Below are 17505 nucleotides of genomic sequence, written 5' to 3'. Positions count from 1 at the left end.
CTCATCACTATCATCACCACCATCACCACCACCATCACCACTATCACCACCATCATCACCATCACCCCCATCACCATCATTACCACCACCACCACCCCCATCCTCATCACTATCATCGCCACCATCACCACCACCATCACCACTATCACCACCATCATCACCATCACCCCTATCACCATCATTACCACCACCACCACCCCCATCCTCATCACTATCATCGCCACCATCACCACCACCACCACCATCACCACCATCATCACCATCACCACCACCATCACCATCATCACCATCACCATCATTACCACCACCATCACCACCACCACCACCACCATCACCACCACCATCATCACCATCACCACCATCACCATCATTACCACCACCATCACCACCATCATCACCACCATCATCACCACCATCATCACCATCACCACCATCACCATCATTACCACCACCATCACCACCACCACCACCATCATCACCATCACCACCATCACCATCATTACCACCACCATCATCACCATCACCACCACCATCATCACCACCATCACCATCACCACCACCACCATCACCATCACCACCACCATCATCACCACCATCACCATCACCATCATTACCACCACCATCACCAACACCACCACCATCACCTTCTCACCATCACTATCACCACCATCACTATCGCTACCACCACCATCACCACCACCACCATCATCACCTTCTCACCATCACTATCACAACCATCACCATCACTATCACCACCATCACCATCGCTATGACCACCACCACCACCATCACCATCGCTACCACCACCTTTTCCCCTTAGGCTCTGGGCAGAGGGCTGGTGCTGAAGACCCACGCCCCCCAGGCAGTCAGCTGAGAAAAGCAGGCGAGGGTTTGCAGGACCCAGTTCCGTGCGGGGTGACTTGGTATCATCAAGACTCACTTTCCCTGCCTTCAAGGAGGACATGAGGCTCCCTGGCCTCCCACTTTCCCATGCCATTTGGGGAGTAAAGTAATTTTAAATATTTGGCTTCGCTGGGTACACTGTAGAGCGCTGAGCACACGTTGGATTGGCATCGCTGCGTAAAGCCGTTCCCAGGCGGTGCCCCTCTGCTCGCCGTCCCGGCAACCGTACCTCTGCCAGGTCTTGGGAGGCTGCGGCTCCAGGAAGCAACCGCGGGAGCTGGGAGATTGATGCCACCTGTGACTGGAATGCAAATAATATGCAAATGACATGCAGATTCCCTCCGCTCCTTTGGGAGACCCCAGCCTGGGCCGCTGCCCTGCCGTCCCGTACTTGGGGTTCAGAGCAGGCAGGCCGCGAAGGGACAGGGCCGGGGGGTCAGAGGCGGCAGGAAAAGGCGCGGGAACGCCAGCCCTCGACTCAGCGGTCTCGCCACGTCTCTGTCGCACAAAATGTCAACATGTCTTTATAGAGGCACGAGCGTCCCTTCATTGTCTTGAATGTCAGCATCTGTTCCCGCGCGTCCCATCACTCCTCCTCCCTCCCTCCCTCCCCTCCTCCCTCCCCTTCTCTTGGGCGCCCTTGCGGCCCTGGGTTCTCCACCCACCGATGGCACTTGGGCTTCAGGGGGAGAGGTGACCCCCACAGTCCCCACCCGCCCTCGCTTCCGGGGAAGGCAGGAGTCCTGCCTGAAGGTGACAAGGTCCAAAGGGAGCGGGCGTCCCAGGCGGAGGGCAGCAGGCAGGCTTCCCAGAACAGGGACGCACCTGCTCGGGCAGGAGGGCAGGGGGTGAGGCAGGTGGCGCCCCGGGGCTGGGGTCGGGGTGGGGTTTCTTTGGGAGGAAACGGGGGGCCCCTGAAGGCGGCAAAGCCCAGGACAGACGGGCTCACACCCGGGAGGCCAGAGGTCATCTCAGCAGCGCGGAGGGTCTGAACTCAGAGGGCAGCGGCCAGGCTCCAGGACGCCCGGGTCCCGGGCTCTCTGCCCCTCCTCGGGCGGGGGCGCCTCCCGCAGGTGGGCGGGCGCAGGTGGCTGAGCGTGGGGCTCGCCCACAGAGAGATGGACGCGAGGGCCCCCCCACACTGCCTGTGGGCCCCTCCGGGGCAGGGTTCGGTGTGTGTGCCCCCGGCCCAGGCCCCAGGCCCACCCTGGTGTCCTCCTGCTCTGGCTGGTGCGGGAACAGAGGTCACCGCTGGCCAGCCTCGCCGAGGCCCGGGCTGGTCATCACCTCACCCACAGGGGGTGAGCTCGGGCAGGTTAGGGGGCTTCCGGGGTCTGGCCTTGAGCCCCTCGCTGGAACCCATACTGTAGGTGCCACAGCTCCTGTAGGGGCCACCCCCTGTGGGGGCGTCACAGCCTCGGCACGCTGAGGGGCCCATGGGGCGCACAGGGCTGCCTCAGCCGCGGCCATGGGCCCAGCCCACGCTCCCCAAGGGGGGTCTCAGGCCTCAGGCAGTGAGGGCACCTGGGCCACCCCCAGAATGTCACCTGCCTGTGGGCCCCAGGGCCGGAGACCTCCCTCTGACAACCGGGGGTGGAGGTAGTGCATCTGTTGTCCTCTGCATGTCTGTGTCTGTCTGGCCACCCGTCCCCCACGCTGGGCTGTGTCCAATCAGGCCCCCGCCCAGTGAGAGCTGGGGACAGAGAGGACCTGGGTGTGGCGGGCCCGCTGGAGACCAGGCGGGGGCCAGGAGCGCCTGAGAGGCCAGGGGTGCCAGGAGCCGCCGTGGGGAGTGTGGCAGAAGCAGGGGGCCCGCGGGCCGCCTCCGGGCTCTGCTCGGCCGCTGCCTGATTCCTCTGATTGTCTGTATTGATTTTCCCCGGCTGTTTATTAAATGCTTAATCTCCCGCCACCGAGAGCGCCCAGAGCCGGCCGGCATCCTGCTAGGCCCAGAGGGAGGGCCTGGCGGGGACGCTGGGGCGGCCTCTGCCTGGGGAACCGGGGCAGTGGGGGGGGGGGGGACTGGTGTGAGCAGGATGCCAGGCCCCATGAGAGGGGCTGATGGGAACTGGTCAACTGATGTCCGTCCTCAGGGTCTGATGAGGGTGTGACAATGCTCAGGGCTCCGTCAGTGACCAGGAATGGGGATCAGTATGTGACCAGGGTCAGGGGTCGGTATGTGATCAGGGATCAGGGCTCAGTCAGTGACCAGGAATTGGGATCAGTATGTGACCAGGGTCAGGGGTCGGTACGTGATCAGGGATCAGGGCTCCGTCAGTGACCAGGGATTAGGGCTCAGTATGTGACCAGGATGAGGGATCGGTATGTGATCAGGGATCAGGGCTCAGTCAGTGATCAGGGCTCAGGGCTCAGTCAGTGACCAGGGATTAGGGCTCAGTATGTGACCAGGGTCAGGGATCGGTATGTGATCAGGGATCAGGGCTCAGTCAGTGACCAGGAATGGGGGTCAGTATGTGACCAGGGTCAGGGGTCAGTATGTGATCAGGGATCAGGGCTCCGTAAGTGACCAGGGATTAGGGCTCAGTATGTGACCAGGGTGAGGGATCGGTATGTGATCAGGGATCCGGGCTCAGTCAGTGATCAGGGCTCAGGGCTCAGTCAGTGACCAGGGATTACGGCTCAGTATGTGACCAGGGTGAGGGATTGGTATGTGATCAGGGATCCGGGCTCAGTCAGTGATCAGGGCTCAGTCAGTGACCAGGGATTACGGCTCAGTATGTGACCAGGGTCAGGGATCGGTATGTGATCAGGGATCAGGGCTCAGTCAGTGACCAGGGCTCAGGGCTCAGTATGTGCCCAGGGTCAGGGCTCCGTCGGTGATCAGGGATGTGCGCCAGCGTGTGACCAGAGCCGGGCTCCCTCGGGACGCTGTGGGGACTGGAAACGGTGCCCGGATGTGCCCGCTGCAGCTCCTGGCCCGGCAGGGTCTCCACACACTGCGGTGCCCCCTCCGTTCTGCCCTGTGGATCGTGAAGACGCGCCTCGGAGGCCAGCCCAGGACTCCGGTCCCGCCCTGCCCTGGCTGTGACCTTGGGCGAGTCACCTCCCTCCCTGAGCTGGTGTGTCCCCAAGGGCCGCGGGAGGGCCAGGGGACCGCGTCCAGCTGCGAGTCTGCAGGGCCTGGAACGCCCAGGGGTTCCCCGCGCCCCAGCCGGGAGCCCGCGGCGCCTCTCCCTGACCTGCATTCCCTGCCAGGCCCCAGGGGTGTCAGGAAACCCGTCGCTGACGCCTGGTTCTCACCCGGAGTTGTGCGAAGAGCAGATGAAAATAGCCTGAAATCACCCAACCTCCGCTCCCGGTGGGCGGGCGGGCCGCTCGGTTACATAAACTCGGGCCTGTGCTCCCCAGCACGCTGAGCGCTCAGCGGCCCCGCGCGGCCAGGGGAGCCGGGGCGAAGGCCCGTGCTCACCCACGCATCCTCCCAGGCACGCAGGCTCGAAGGTGGGGCTGGGCGGGCCCTGTGGAAGGCGGTCTCTCCCCACCTCCCAGACTTTCCTGGGGCCTAAACGCTTCAAAGCACTTGGTCCTGAGTCCCCCTCTTCCTCCCACAGCCTATCTGGTGTCCCCCCAGTGACCCGCTCAATAGTGAGGGGAGGCATCGCCCCGGGACCAGGGAAGGTGAGAGGCTGGGCTGAGGGTGCCTGTGATGTGCCCGGGACACAGGAAGGGCCCTTCCTGGGCCCACAGGGAGGTGGGAGGGAGGACTTCCTGGAGGAGGGAGCACTTCTGAGCCTCATTGGTCCTTCAGAGGCTGTGGTTAGCCAGGGGCGCTGGAGGGGGACCTTCTTCCCCAAACAGCCCTCCTCTCTCCCCTCCCGCCCATTTCCACAGGATGGGGCCTGAGGGCCGAGGGGGTGCCGAGGGGGTGCCGAGGGCAGAGCCTGCACAGGGCGGGCCTCGCTCCGCTGGGCGCTGTGTCCTGCCTGGAGGCTGAGCGTGGCCGGTCCCATCACAGTTAGTTGTCCTGCTGTGAGTCGGCTGCTCCCCCTCTGCCTCCGGGTGCAGAGGGCACGGAGTGGTGGCCAGGACCTCGCTGTGCCCTCCGCCCCCGCCCCAGGCTGGAGGCCCGGGAAGGGTCAAGGATGCTAAGGATCCTCACTCCACGTCGGTCCCAGGGCCCGGGAGTCGGGAGCTTGGACCCAGACCAGCGGCTCCCTACAGGGTCTCCAATAGCCCCTCCCCTCCCCCCGCGCTTCTCCCCTGAGGAGATGGTCCCACGGAGAAAGGTAGGAAATAGAATTGTGAGGCTCGCTTCCTGCTGCTCCAGCCGGGGCTCCCCCACACCCCCTGCTCCTCTGTTTCCCATCCCTTTAGGGCGCCTTAGAGTCCACACAGCCTGGAGGGCTGGATTTGTAAAACTGCCACGGGGTCAGGGCTCAGAGTGACCAGGGTCCGGGCTCAGCGTGTGACCAGGGTCAGGGCTCCGCGTGTGACCAGGGTCAGGGCTCCGCGTGTGACCAGGGTCAGGGCTCAGAGTGTGACCAGGGTCAGGGCTCAGTGTGACCAGGATCAGGACTCAGAGTGTGACCAGGGTCAGGGCTCAGTGTGACCAGGATCAGGACTCAGAGTGTGACCAGGATCAGTGATTAATGGGTTCAAAGTCACTTAGAGGTCACAGCTGAGTCGACGACTATGTTCAGGGATTGGCTTATGGCCATGAATAGGCCTTCAAGGTGACCAGCGTCCCGCTCCTCTGGGCTGAGAGAGGAGGTCCTAGGAGCTGATGTCCAGCGGGGGCCCTCAGCCTTCCTGCCCGTGGAGCGTGGGCCCTGGGTGTCCTCCAGCGTGGCCAGGCCCCGTGTGGGAGATGCTCCGTGATGAAGGTCAGCCGTCGGAACACTGTCGGTGGGCAGGGAGGGGGTTGGTGGTGGATGTAAATTGGTAGAAAATCTCAGGGAAATGGCTATTGGTTCAGGGTTCGAGGTTCCTGTCATGTCTGGGCTGTGAGAAACCTGCGAACCCTCTCCGTGGAGACCCTCCTGTCCCTATGGGGACGCTGCGGCTGCGGCCGGTGCGGGTGACCCTGATGGGCTCCGGGCATTCTGCCGGGAGCTGGGCGTGGGGTCACCGACCGAACTCCCTCCATCTGATCAGGGGCCCGGCTGACCCTTCTCCTTCCCTCCGGAGGGGCAGGGGGGGCAGGGGGTCCTCTCTGCCCCTCCTAGAGAGGGTTCTGGATCAGGAACTAGGGGGAGGGGACAATTTTCTTTAAAGAGGCAAGTCGGGGAGCGAAGCAAGGTGGCCCCGGATCAGGGAGGAGGAAGGCACGGCCCTGCTGGGCAGCTCCCTGTGGGGGACACCACCCTGCCCCACGGCCCCCGTTAGGAGGAGCCCTAGCCTCCCACCCCCGCTGCCGCCGCCCTCCCCCATGGCAGAGAGAAACCCTAGCTCAGAGCTGCCCGCACCCTCGCTGCTGCTCATGGCCTAATGTCAGAGGCCCCCTGGTGGCCACGAGCGGCTAGTGCAGCGAGGACACCAGGCCTCTAGGGCAGCTGCAGTGAGGATGGGGCCCGAGAAGGTGGGCGGCCGCTGTGGGGCCTCAGAGGCGCCCCCCAGATCCAACCCCGGCTGGGAGGAGACAGCCCTTTTCCTGGAGGGAGGGGAGGAGGAAGGCTGCCCAGGGGTTGGGCTGAGAAGGGGCCCTGCCTTGTCCCCAACTGCCTCACCGTCTGGGCCTCCATGGCCCTTCTGACCAGCCCCCCGAGACACCCCTAGAGGCACAGCACACGCTGGCCTGCGGGAGCGACTGGTTTGGCCAGAGCTCCCCCCCCATGAGAGGAGCCATGGGCCTGGGCCCTGGGATGACTAGAGTTGCCCGCCCCCCGCCCACCCCCGAGGGCGTTGGTGATGGGTGGGGTGCTGACAGTGAGGGTGATGCTGTGACCCTGATGGTGGCGGAGGCCCGCTTGGGGGTCATGGGGATGGTCACGGGAGAAGGGAAGGAGGATGGATGCGGCCTTGCCGGCGAGGAAGGGCGCCGTGATTGTGAACCAATGCTTGCGGGTGGCGGCAAGGAGGCCCTGATGCAGCCGACGCCTGGGCCGGAGGTCAGGCTTGGGCAGCAGCGGCCTCAGTGGGCGCTCCGAGGGGACGCGTGCACAGCGGTGGCCATGCAGGCAGCGGCCGTGAGGACCTTACATCCAGAGAGGACCACAGGTCTATGAAGAAAGCTTGGGCTGGGCGGCGGGGCATCCTGGCAGAGAAGGCCCTGGAGTAACTTCCCCAAAGCCATCCCTCCAAGACCCGGTGTCACCCCAGAGGCCCCTCCGAAGAAGAGGGACTGTGGGTGCTCTAAGGCGGGGTGCAGCAGCCAACGGGACCATCCCCATCAGCTTATGAAAATCAGCTCCAAACACGGGCCTGGGTGTCCCCGCTGTCACCAAGTCCAAGAGGACAGCTGGAGGGTGAGGATGAGGGGGGGATGGCTGGGACGGCCGCCCAGGGCGAGTGGTAGGCAATGCCTCCCTGTCAAGCCCACCTCCTTGTGGCTCTTTGGCCAAACTCTTCCTCAGTTTCTCTCAGGAGCCCCTCCCCCCACCCAGAGGGCAAGACTGGCCAAACTGGGCAGCTCACGGGGCCCTTCCCAGCCCCACCAACCCCTGACCCGCTCCCATGGGCTCTGTGTCCGGGCCTCTGACTCACCTGCCCATCCCCCACCCACCTTCATCCCACTCATCCACCTGTCCACGCTTCATCCTTCCATCCACACAGCCGGCCACTCACACGCCATCCATCCATCCATCCATCTACGCACCCACCCGGGCTCCCATCCTCCACCCATCCTCCCCCCCTCTGTCCAGCACCCCACCCATCTCTCCAGGCATCTGTCCATCCACCGACCCTTCCTCCTGCAGCCTCCTCCATCCACACCCCCTTCCCTCACCCATCCTCCCACCCTCCCACCCTCCCGGGCACCTGTATGGCTTAAGCGCAACCCCCTGTAACTTCCCTCCATTCATCTGCTGTTGGTCCATCCACCCGCCCATCCCTCTGTCAGTCCATCCATCCACCCATCACCCAGCCAGCCTCGCTTTGGCTCCCGGAAGAGGCAGAGAGCAGAGCCCCAACTCCTGGCTTCCCTGCTGTCCGGGGCAGGCGCCCGGCTCTCCTAGGCGCCCGCGTGTGTGCATTTTATCGGTCTCCCCCCACACACACACTCCGTTATCCTGCTCCTCTCCCCCGCCCCCCGCCCCGCTCCCCTCTAACGTGTGATCTGGAAGCCCTGATGTAATCCGTAATGCGGTCCCCGGCTCCCGATTAGGGATCCAGTTTCAGAGAGCGAGAGATTGGGGAGCGCGGCAGCGGGTGGGGGAGCGGCTGGCCTCTCCTCCTCCTCCTTCTCGCGGTCCTCGGCCTCCTCCTCCTCCTGCCCGCGCCGCCCCGCCCCCGGCTCGTTCCCCCCGCCCCCCAGGAAGGGGAAAAAAGGCGAGAAGAGCGGGGCAGGCGAGAGGAGCGGCGCGGCAGCGGCGACCGGAGAGGGAGCGGCGGGCGCAGGCGGCAGCAGCGGGCGCGGCGTTGGCGGCGGCCCCGGCGGAGCGAACGCGGAACCGGAGAGCCGGGAGCCCAGGCGGCCGTGCGCGTCCTGGCCGGGCCCGGGCCCGCGCGCCCCGCATCGCCCGCAGTCCGGGCATCCAGACCTCCCCGGCATCCGAGGGGCTCCGGCAGGCGGGGGGAGGGGAGGGGGCCTGCGTGCGCGCTCGGGGGCGCTCCGGGGAGCGTCCGGCTAGGCCCGGAGCCGGCCGGGGGCGGCGGCGGCGGCAGGAGCACCCCCTCCGTTTGGGCGCCCGGCTCGGCCGCTGGCGACAAGGGGCGCTCCTGAGGATTTGCAAGTCTCCGGATCAAGTCTTCGCCAGCGGGGCCGCTGCTGCCGGGGAAGGTAAGGGAGGCTCGGGCTGGGGGCTGGGGCTGGGGGCGCGGCGCGGAGGGGCGCAGCGCGGGTGGGGGTGCGGGGGAGGGGCGGGCGCCCGGACTTCCTAACTTCGCCGTTTGGGGCTTCCAAGCTCCGAGGTTGGCGTGGAGAGCTCGGAGTTTGCACCCCCCACCTCCCACTCCCCAGCCCCCAGCCTCCTCCGGCGTCAGCGGCGGGATCTGGCAGGTCTCCCTCCGAGCGCCCGCGCCGGGCAGGCTAAGGAGGGGGCGACCCTGGGCGTGGGAGCGGCCCTGGGAGCTGCTCGTCCCCCCAACCACACTCACAAGCCGGGCCGGGCTGGCAGGCTGGGCTGGGGAGGCGCCCCTCCATCACAGGGCAGACTCCTGTGTCCCCCACAGACAGACGCCAGCAGTGCGGGGTCTCAGAGACCCCCATGTGACCCCCACAGCCACACATAGACCCGGGCAGGAGGGGGAGAGAGAGACACCCCAGTATGTCCCCCTTCCCCCTAATCACACCCAGAGCCCCTTCAGACATTTGGGGGCCCAAGATGTCTTTCCCCCGCGCGGAGCCTGGGGGCGCGCACAGGAAGCCCGGGTCTTTCTCGCAGCCCTCACCACAGACCGGCATGATGGTCCCCCCAAACAGCGCCCCCACCCCAAGCGCCCAACGCCCTGGCTGCTCCTCGGCGTCTTCTTTTCCATCAGGTCGGACAGGCCGTGCGGATAAGCCGCTTCGAACTTTGGGTCGGCCCTGCGCCCTCTCCGGGCGAACGGGGCGCCGGTGGGTCCTCGTCCTCCGCCCTCTGCGGGCCGGGCGCTCACCGCTCCGAGCCGCCTCCCTGGGCAGCTGGGGCTGAGTCTCGCCGGGTGCCGTCCCCCGACCCCCTGGCCCCCGGGCAGGGCAGGGCAGGGCAGAGCCGGTTTGGAGCGGCCTGGGAGGGGGCGGCATCGCTGCACGTCTTGCCTCGGAGGCTGCGGCTCCTGCCGGGTCTCTTCCCGGGCGGCCCAGAGAGAGCGCCCAGCTGGCACCCAGACCCGGCGCTGGGCACCCATCCTTCTTCACTTTGGTTTTGGGCTTCCGCGTTTCCTGGAGCGCAGGGAGCAGGCTGGGGCGGCCGAGCCCCAACTCTCCCCTCCTCCAGCGCCCTTTCTCTGGGCACACTCCCCTCCACGTCACGTTCCCTCGGGTTTGGGGCGCGGATCCGGTAGCGGCAACTCGGGGCGAGTTGCAAGGCGTGAAGGCGTGTAGGTGGGTAAGGGGCTCGCACCCCCCGCCCGCAGGAGCCGCTGGGCATGCGTGGTGGGGAGGCTGCGGGAGGTCCCCGCTCCCACTCACCTCCCCCCCTCGGGACTCAGGGAGACCCTGGCGCCCTCCCCCACGGACACCAACACTCGCCCCCTCGGAGCCAGAGCCTCCGAGGGGGTCGGGCAGCGGCTGCGCGGGAGAGGCGGAGGGGGCGGCTGCGAGTCTGGGGTCCCTTGGAGCACCTCCGAGGTGTGGGTCCGAGGAGGTGGCCATAGCTATGTCTTCCAGAACCCTGACGCCTTCCCGTTTCTCTGCGACCCCGCAGCCGAGGAGGCGGCGAGGCAGGTGGAAGGAGGGGCCGCTCCCTCCCGACCCCAGGCGGCAGCGAAACTCCGCGCGCGGACGCCCGGGTGCCGCGGGTCCGGCTCTGAGGACCGAGCAAGGTCAAGCCGGCGAGAGAGGGGCGGAGGCTCCTGGGCGCGTCCCTGCGCGAGTCCAGCGGGGGCCTTCGGAGCGGGTGTGAGCCGCCCCGGAGCCAGACCCCCGCGCCGCGCCCGCGCTGGGTCCCCGGAGGCGGACATGCGCGCGTTCGGGAATCCCGGAGCGCTCGGCGCCCTCCCTCCCCGCTCGCCCGCAGCTCCTCGGCGCTGCTGTCAGACTTGTTGCGCCTGGATCTGGGGGGGCGGGTGCCGGCCCAGGAACCCTGGAACCCGGTCGGCGGGGCCCAGCTGCGAGGCCGGCGGGAATGCGCCAAGGCGGCGCGCGGCTCCGCGGGCGGCGCGGGTGGGGGCTCGGGGGGGAGTTTGCCGCCTCCTATCCTCGGGAAGGTTGCCGGTCCCCTTCGCACTCCTGCGCGGGGGCGGACAGGCGATTCCGTGGCCCTGGGCGGCCCCGGACCGGCCCGGGAAGGGGGCGCAGCCAAGTTGCCGCCGGCCCTTGTCTGCAGGCTCCGGTCCCTCGCGGGCCTCGGCGGTCGCAGCTGTGAAATAGGGACACGGCTGTGCTCTCGGAGCCCTTCCGGCTCAGGCCTGGTCCCGGGACCCAACGTGCTGGGCCCGCAAGGAGCTGGGTCTGCGGCGTCAGGGCCGGCCCGGTCCCGAAGCGGATCGGCGCCGAGGACAGGGGAGCAGGCCCGGGAGGAGGCGGCCCGGGCAGCCTCTCGTGGCCCTCTGGCCCCCTGGCCGGCCAGCGTGGCCCGGCCCCGCCTCCCGGAGCGGGTCCTGAGGCCGAGCCTGCTCCCCGGGGACGCCTCCCGCTGGAGCCCGGGCGGCCGGCTCCGGGCTGCGGTGGCGGACGGCAGAGGGCGGCGCGCTGCCTCCGACGCCCGGGAGAGGGCGCGCACACCCAGCGCCGCCCTGCCCGCCCCTTCCGTCTCCTCCGCGGCCGGTGGCGCCCGCCCCATCCCGGGCAGCCCCGGGTGGCTCTCCGGTCCCTCTGCCAGCCCGCCGAGGTCGTGCGCTCGCGGATGTCACTCCCCTCTCCCCACACCCGCCTGGCCCCGTGTACCGTGCACAGGCGTGAGCGAGCCTGTGTGTACATGGGTGCGTGTGTCCATGGGTGCCGCTCACGCAGTGCGTCCTGCGGGCATGTGTGCAAGCATGAGTGCAAGCATGAAACGGCCACATGTGTGCGTGGTGCGGGGCAGGTCTCGTGTGTCCCTGGGTGGCAGTGTGCAGTGGGACCCCGTGTTCCCTATGGTCAGGCCTGTGTCTGGAAGCAAGGGGAGTGAGGCTCTAACCCCCAGCCTGGAGGGTTCTGTTAACCTCCTCACACGCCCTCCGGACACCCCGCCCAGCCACCCTGCTGCCTCTGCTGTGCCCTGGGGCAGAGCCTGCTTTCTGGGTAGACACAGGGACCGGACCTGTGTGCACAGACCGCAGGCACACACATACCACACATGTGGGTACCCACGTGTGCATGCTGGCACCGGGGTTGTTCCTAATACAAACCTGAGGGCACAGTCTCACGCCCCAAGGCTGGCAGGAATATGGGGGACAGAGGCCCTGTGAGGGGGTCTAGGGGTGGGGGACAGAGGCCCTGTGAGGGGGTCTAGGGGTGGGGGACAGAGGCCCTGTGAGGGGCTCTAGGGGTGGGGGACAGAGGCCCTGTGAGGGGGTCTAGGGGTGGGGGACAGAGGCCCTGTGAGGGGCTCTAGGGGTGGGGGACAGAGGCCCTGTGAGGGGCTCTAGGGGTGGGGGACAGCTGCCTGCAGGAGTCCAGCGGCGGGCCTCCCCAAGAGGCTACCCCGGAGGGTGGGCCAGTGGCTGAAGGCTCAGAAGATTCTCCACGGAGGGAAGAGCCGTGCAAAGGGCCTGTGGCAGGGGAGCGTGCAGGCGTGAGGAGCAGAGAGGAGGGTGACTGGCAGGACGGCGAGGGGGGCAGAGGAAGTAGGGCGGGCCCTGAGCGCCCTGTGGGCCTGGGGCTGTGTCCTGGGGGCCGAGGCCACAGGGGCGTCTTCAGCAGGGCTGGTGATTCGGTGGTGGACATGCCAAGGAGATGGCGCTGGGGGGGCAGCAGGGTCCAGGCCGGCAGAACGCACGGGGCGGCCCCACCCACCCCTGCACGGTGTGCACACTTCATTCATCCCAACGGAATGGCCGCCAGCCTGACACCTCCCCCCGGAGCGGGTGGCATATGAGCAGACAGTCAGCACACGCACCCCCAGAAAGGAAGTCACAGCGTCGAGGGCCGCTGCCTGGACCCTGGGCCCCTGCCGGTGTCCACGCCTCGGGGACATGGAGGCTGCGGGCAGGGAGAGCTGCTCCCCCCCCACCCCCCGCCACCGCCATGACAGTTACGGGCAAGGGAGGCCTGAGAGGGCAAGGCTTCCGTGAGAACTCTGACAGCCGGGCCTCTGCTCAGCGCAAGGGACAGGGACAGGGAGCCCTCCCCGAGGAGACGCCAGGGCCGAGCGGGAGCGGGGCCCTCGCGCTTCCCCTGCCCCTTCTGGGGCCCGCGGCCCTGCTCTGGGTTGAGGTGACCGACCGTCCCAGCTACCCCCTGCCCAGAGCCGAGGGCTGCGCTCTGCTGACCCCCCGCCTCAGCGGTCCCCCCCCCCCCCAGGGCCTGGCTGTGCAGCCAGCCCAGCCCCACTGCTCTTCCCATGTTGAAGCTGTGACCTTGGGCAGGTGACCTTGGATGAGCCCCTCCTGCTGGGGACCTCAGATCCCAGCATGGCGTGGGTGTGGATGGGGGCGTGGCTCAGGGGCCCACAGCTGGGTGGGCACAGGCTCCGCACTCTGGGGACCAGGCAGGACCCCGTGAGAGGAGAGAACAGGGACGTGTGTCACACCCAGGATCCCAGGAGCCTCCCTCCTCATGAGGGCCCCCACCTCCGCCCCGCGGGGAGGCCCCAGCCCATGGGACAGACGCTGTCACCACCCTCACTTGGGACTCCCTCCAGGGGAGCATGTCTGTGTGCACGTGCATGTGTGTGCACGTATGGGCATGGGTGCAGGTGCATGTGTGTGTGCATATGGGCATGGGTGCAGGTGCGTGTGTGTGCATATGGGCATGCGTGTGCATGCTTGGGGGTGCGTGGGCACAGGGCAGGGGCGGTCTGCAGGCTCAGGGAAGCTTCCTCGGGCAGCCACCTTGCCCGGGCCCTGAAGGATGGTGCGGGCAGGGGCAGCCCATGAGGGGCAAGGTGTGTCACAGGCTCAAGGGCTCTGTGCCTGGGGTGTCCTCAAGGCCTGCGGCTGGTCAGGTGACAGGGTCCTAGGGAGAGCAGGTGTGATGAGGCCATCAGAGAGATGACCGTCGACTCCAGGGCCAGGAGACCGGGGCACTGGGGCGGGACGAAGGGAGACAGTCTGTCCCCCCACGGTTACCTGGGCTGTCTGCCTCCTTATAGAATGGAGCGGATGCTCCTGGCCCTCAGGGGTGGGAGCGGGGCAGGGTCTGTGGGGGCCGCCCCAGCAGCCCCTGCGCCCAGCAAGCGAAGGAGGCCCCCCATGGGCTGGGCTGGCAGGTGTGGGCAAGTGTGGTTGTCAGGAGCCTGCCTGGGCGCAGCTCTGGGGGACCCCTCCCAGGTCACTGGGGCCCGGTTGGCTCGGGCTGGGGGGGGGTGCAGATAGTGGCCATGGGAGGGGAGGTGGCTGGGCCCAGCCGGCTCTGCCTCACAAGGGGAGGCCTGCAGGCTCTCCTGTCCCGCCTCATGGCCCCAGGCCCCAGGCCACTCAGACGGGATGTCCTGGACCTGCCTCCGCCTCCCAGGTGACCAGGCTGCCTGGCCTGACCCGATCCGCGGGGCGTCTGTGAGGCCCATGGAGCACCTAGGGTGGGGGGGGTGCCTTTGGGCACCCCTGGGTGGCCCCCCTGTTTGCTCTCCCAGCCCCGCCCACCTGAGCTGTCCTCAGGCCCCGGGCCGCCTGCCCCTCCCCCAGGGCAGCCTCTTCCCAGGACACACAGGCGGGCACTGTTTGGAGGGCGGGCAGGACAACAGAGCGCCTTTTGTGGCTGGCGTCTGGGTGCCATTGGCAGCCAGGGTGGCTGGGGAGGGGACGCAGGGGCCGGGCCGGGGAGGAGGGTCGAACGGGGTGGATGGGGTGAGACTGGAGCTGGAGGGGCAGCGCCAGCCCCCGTCCTTGTCGTCGGCAGGGTAACCGAGGCACCCGGGCTTCTGACTGGGAGGCGGGTGGCAGCACTTGGCACACATGGGGATACGCCAGGGTCGGGTGGGAGGTGGCCACGGCATCCGGGGGCTGGTGGTGACCCCGCGCCGAACTCCTGTCTCCCCGCCCACCTGGGCTGGCCTGCCGCTGCCCAGGGCCTCGCTGGAGGGTCAGGCAGGTAGAGGCTGTGGGCGAAGGCGCCTCAGCCGCTGGAGAGGACCGTGGTGTTGGGGGCAGGGAGGTGGGTCAGGGGCAAACGGAGGGTAGTGAGCGCCGGCAGGTGCAGGAGCCGCCACCCTGGCAGCCGGGTCTCCTGCCCAGCTCTGCCCTGTGACCCGCAGAGGGGAGGCCGAGCCAGGCCAGGCACTCCGTGCTCGGTGCTCGGTGCTCGGTGCTCGGACCCGCGGCCGAGCAAGACGCTGGCCAGCAGTCAGGGTGCAAAGCCACTCAGGTCAGAGACGCCCAGGGCGAGGCCAGGGCCGGGAAGTGACCTCAGCCCTGCACTCCCCTCCTGCCCTGGCTTCCTCCTGGGGCCCCAGGGCTCCGGGGAACCCTGTGTGAGAACCCCATGAGTGGGCACCTTTAGGCTGTCTTCTGCCCGGGAGTCTGTTGAAGGTTCACTCCAGAGCCTTGGGCCCGGGCATGTGTGGCCCGAAAGGGCTCGGGCTCTGCCCTGACCTGCCCCCCCACCCCCCGCCCACTGACACCGCCCTCCTCCTCCGTGTCTGTCCCACAGCCCCTGGCCCCCTCCTCCTCCCATCACCCCAGCTCCACAGGCCTCCCTCGCCGCTGCCAGCCGCCTTCCCGCTGCCAGGCGGCTTTCTATGGGGCTGTCCTGCTTCCGACCTTCGCCGCCACCTGGTCCTTGGTGTGGGGGATGCAGGGCGGCCTCCGGGCGTGGGGTGAGCCGTGACCAGCAGGGCTGGCCGGGCGCTGAGGGCTGTGCTGGTGCCACCTGGACTGGGGGGGGGGCCTGGGCCCCTCTGGGGTGGTGGGAGGGTCTGTCCTGGGTCTGGGGCCCCAGCCTGGACTGGGGGGGGGGCACTGCAGCCGGGCTGGCTCGGGTGAGGTTTCCGAGAGGCTGGGCGCCCCCCCCCCCCCCCCGCCCTGGGCTGGGCCGAGGGACCCTGGCCGAGGCCTCGCCGTCTCCCACTGTGGGAGTGAGCAGCCAGGCAGGCCACTCTGCTGCGACAGCATCAGAGGCTGTCCCCGAGCGGCCTAGAGACAGAGGGACAAGGGCTCCCCGGACAGGCCAGTGTGAGAAGTGTGCCAGGCCCCTTCTTGGGCCCTGACCCTCTGCCACTAAGGACCGCCAGAGGGCCAGGTCCGCCACACAGTCCCCTGACCCGGCCCCGCCTCTGCCCTGTCGCTAGGTAACCCCCCAGGTTCAGTGCTTACCCCCTGCTGAGAGGGAGGCTTCACCCCCATTTGACAGATGGGGAAACTGAGGCTGGGAGGCGCGGGACTTGCCGGAGGGGCAGCCGGCGTCCGGCCTGTGCCAGCTCCCTGCTCTGTCCCCGAGGCCCACGCAGGAAGGACGCCAGGTGGAGACTGCAGAGCAGGGACTGACCTTGTGTCTCCGGCCAGCTGGGCCGGGCAGGAGGAAGGGCCAGTCCCGTGGGCAGGCTGCCGGCCTGTGCGCTCAGCTGGCGGAGGCACCCGCACCAGCAGGCCAGGCGGACTCGGGGGGCGGCCGCCTCCCTCCCTCTCTTGCCAGCTCTCCTGCTGCATGGGGCCCGTGGCCCAGCCTGGCTTTGGGGACGGTGGGGAAACTGAGGCTCGGAGGCAGAAGCAACCTGCCGGGGTCCCCGTGGAGGCGGGTCGGGCTGGGCAATGCCGGCTCCTCCCTGCTCTCGCTCACACGCGCCCGGAGCGGCCTTCCTGTCCACGGGGGAGGAGCAGGAGCAGGAGCAGGCGCCATGCCAGAGGCACGAGGTTGGGGTCAGTCCGGGTTCAGGTGCGGGTTCTCCCGCCCCTTCGCCGTGACCTTGGGTAGTCACTTACCCTCAGCCTCAACGTGCCCATCGTGAAATGGGGCTAACAGCACCAGCCTCACAAAGGAGGGGTGAGGCCCGGCCGGCTGGCTCAGGGGGTGAGCGTCGACCTGGGAACCAGGAGGTCAGGGTTCGATTCCCGGTCAGGACACATGCCCAGGTTGCGGGCTCGATCCCCAGTAGAGGGCGTGCAGGAGGCATCGATCCGCGGTTCTCTCTCCTCGTTGATGTCTCTCTCTCTCTCCCTTCCTCTCTGAAACCAACTAAAATGTATTTTTCAGGAAAGGAGGGGGCGGCAAGGGGTCGCTGCAGGCTCTGTGTACAGGTGGCTCTAGGGGACTCTGCGCTCCCAGCCCTCCCACCCTGAGCACAGGGCCCGAGGGGCCATGGCGCCCAGCTCAGAAGGCGGGGGAGGGGAGGGGAAGGGGATCTGAGGGGCTACAGGGACAGCAGGTTCGGGGACACAGGATGTGGGTGGGTGTCCCCAACCTCTAGAAGGACGGTGACTCTGCTGTGAGGAGGGGCCTGGGGAGGGTCTCTACGCCCTCACCTGGGGGAGGCTGGGGGAGGCTGGGGGGGCCTGTCTCCTCTGCTCCCCGTGCCCATGCCCCTCCTGAGGGCGGGGGGCGCGAGGAAGGTTGCAGGGGAAGGAGACAGAGGTGAGACGGCGGCCAGGAGAGAGAGCCAGGCCCCACCAGGGGCTCATAGACAGCCCCTGAGGCCCCGGGGGCAAACGGGTGGCCACAGTGGCCGTGACGGGGTGAGTGGGCAGGCGGCCGGCCGAGCCCTTGGGAGCCACCCCAGGCTGCTGGCCAGACGGGCCGAGCAGGGCCCCTGTGGCACTCGGCCCTGGCCT

General features: G+C 68.0%; 1 protein-coding gene across 2 annotated transcripts in view; it reads left to right on the top strand.

Annotated features, from left to right (window-relative positions):
* The first annotated feature begins 8248 nt into the window (after nucleotides 1-8248).
* ADGRB1 (adhesion G protein-coupled receptor B1) overlaps nucleotides 8249-17505 on the top strand; it is a 62258-nt gene continuing 53001 nt past the window's right edge. The window contains exon 1 of one of the 2 annotated variants that reach the window (XM_080646969.1): nucleotides 8249-8800. The gene's annotated coding sequence lies outside the window, so the exon portion shown is untranslated. The remainder of the gene's footprint in view (nucleotides 8801-17505) is intronic. The other variant, XM_080646970.1, reaches the window with a different exon arrangement.

The sequence above is a fragment of the Plecotus auritus genome, assembly GCF_963455305.1.
Source record: "Plecotus auritus genome assembly, chromosome: 11".
Lineage (NCBI taxonomy): Eukaryota > Metazoa > Chordata > Mammalia > Chiroptera > Vespertilionidae > Plecotus > Plecotus auritus.
Note: the sequence above shows the minus strand (reverse complement) of the source record. Positions and strands in the feature narration are given on the sequence as shown.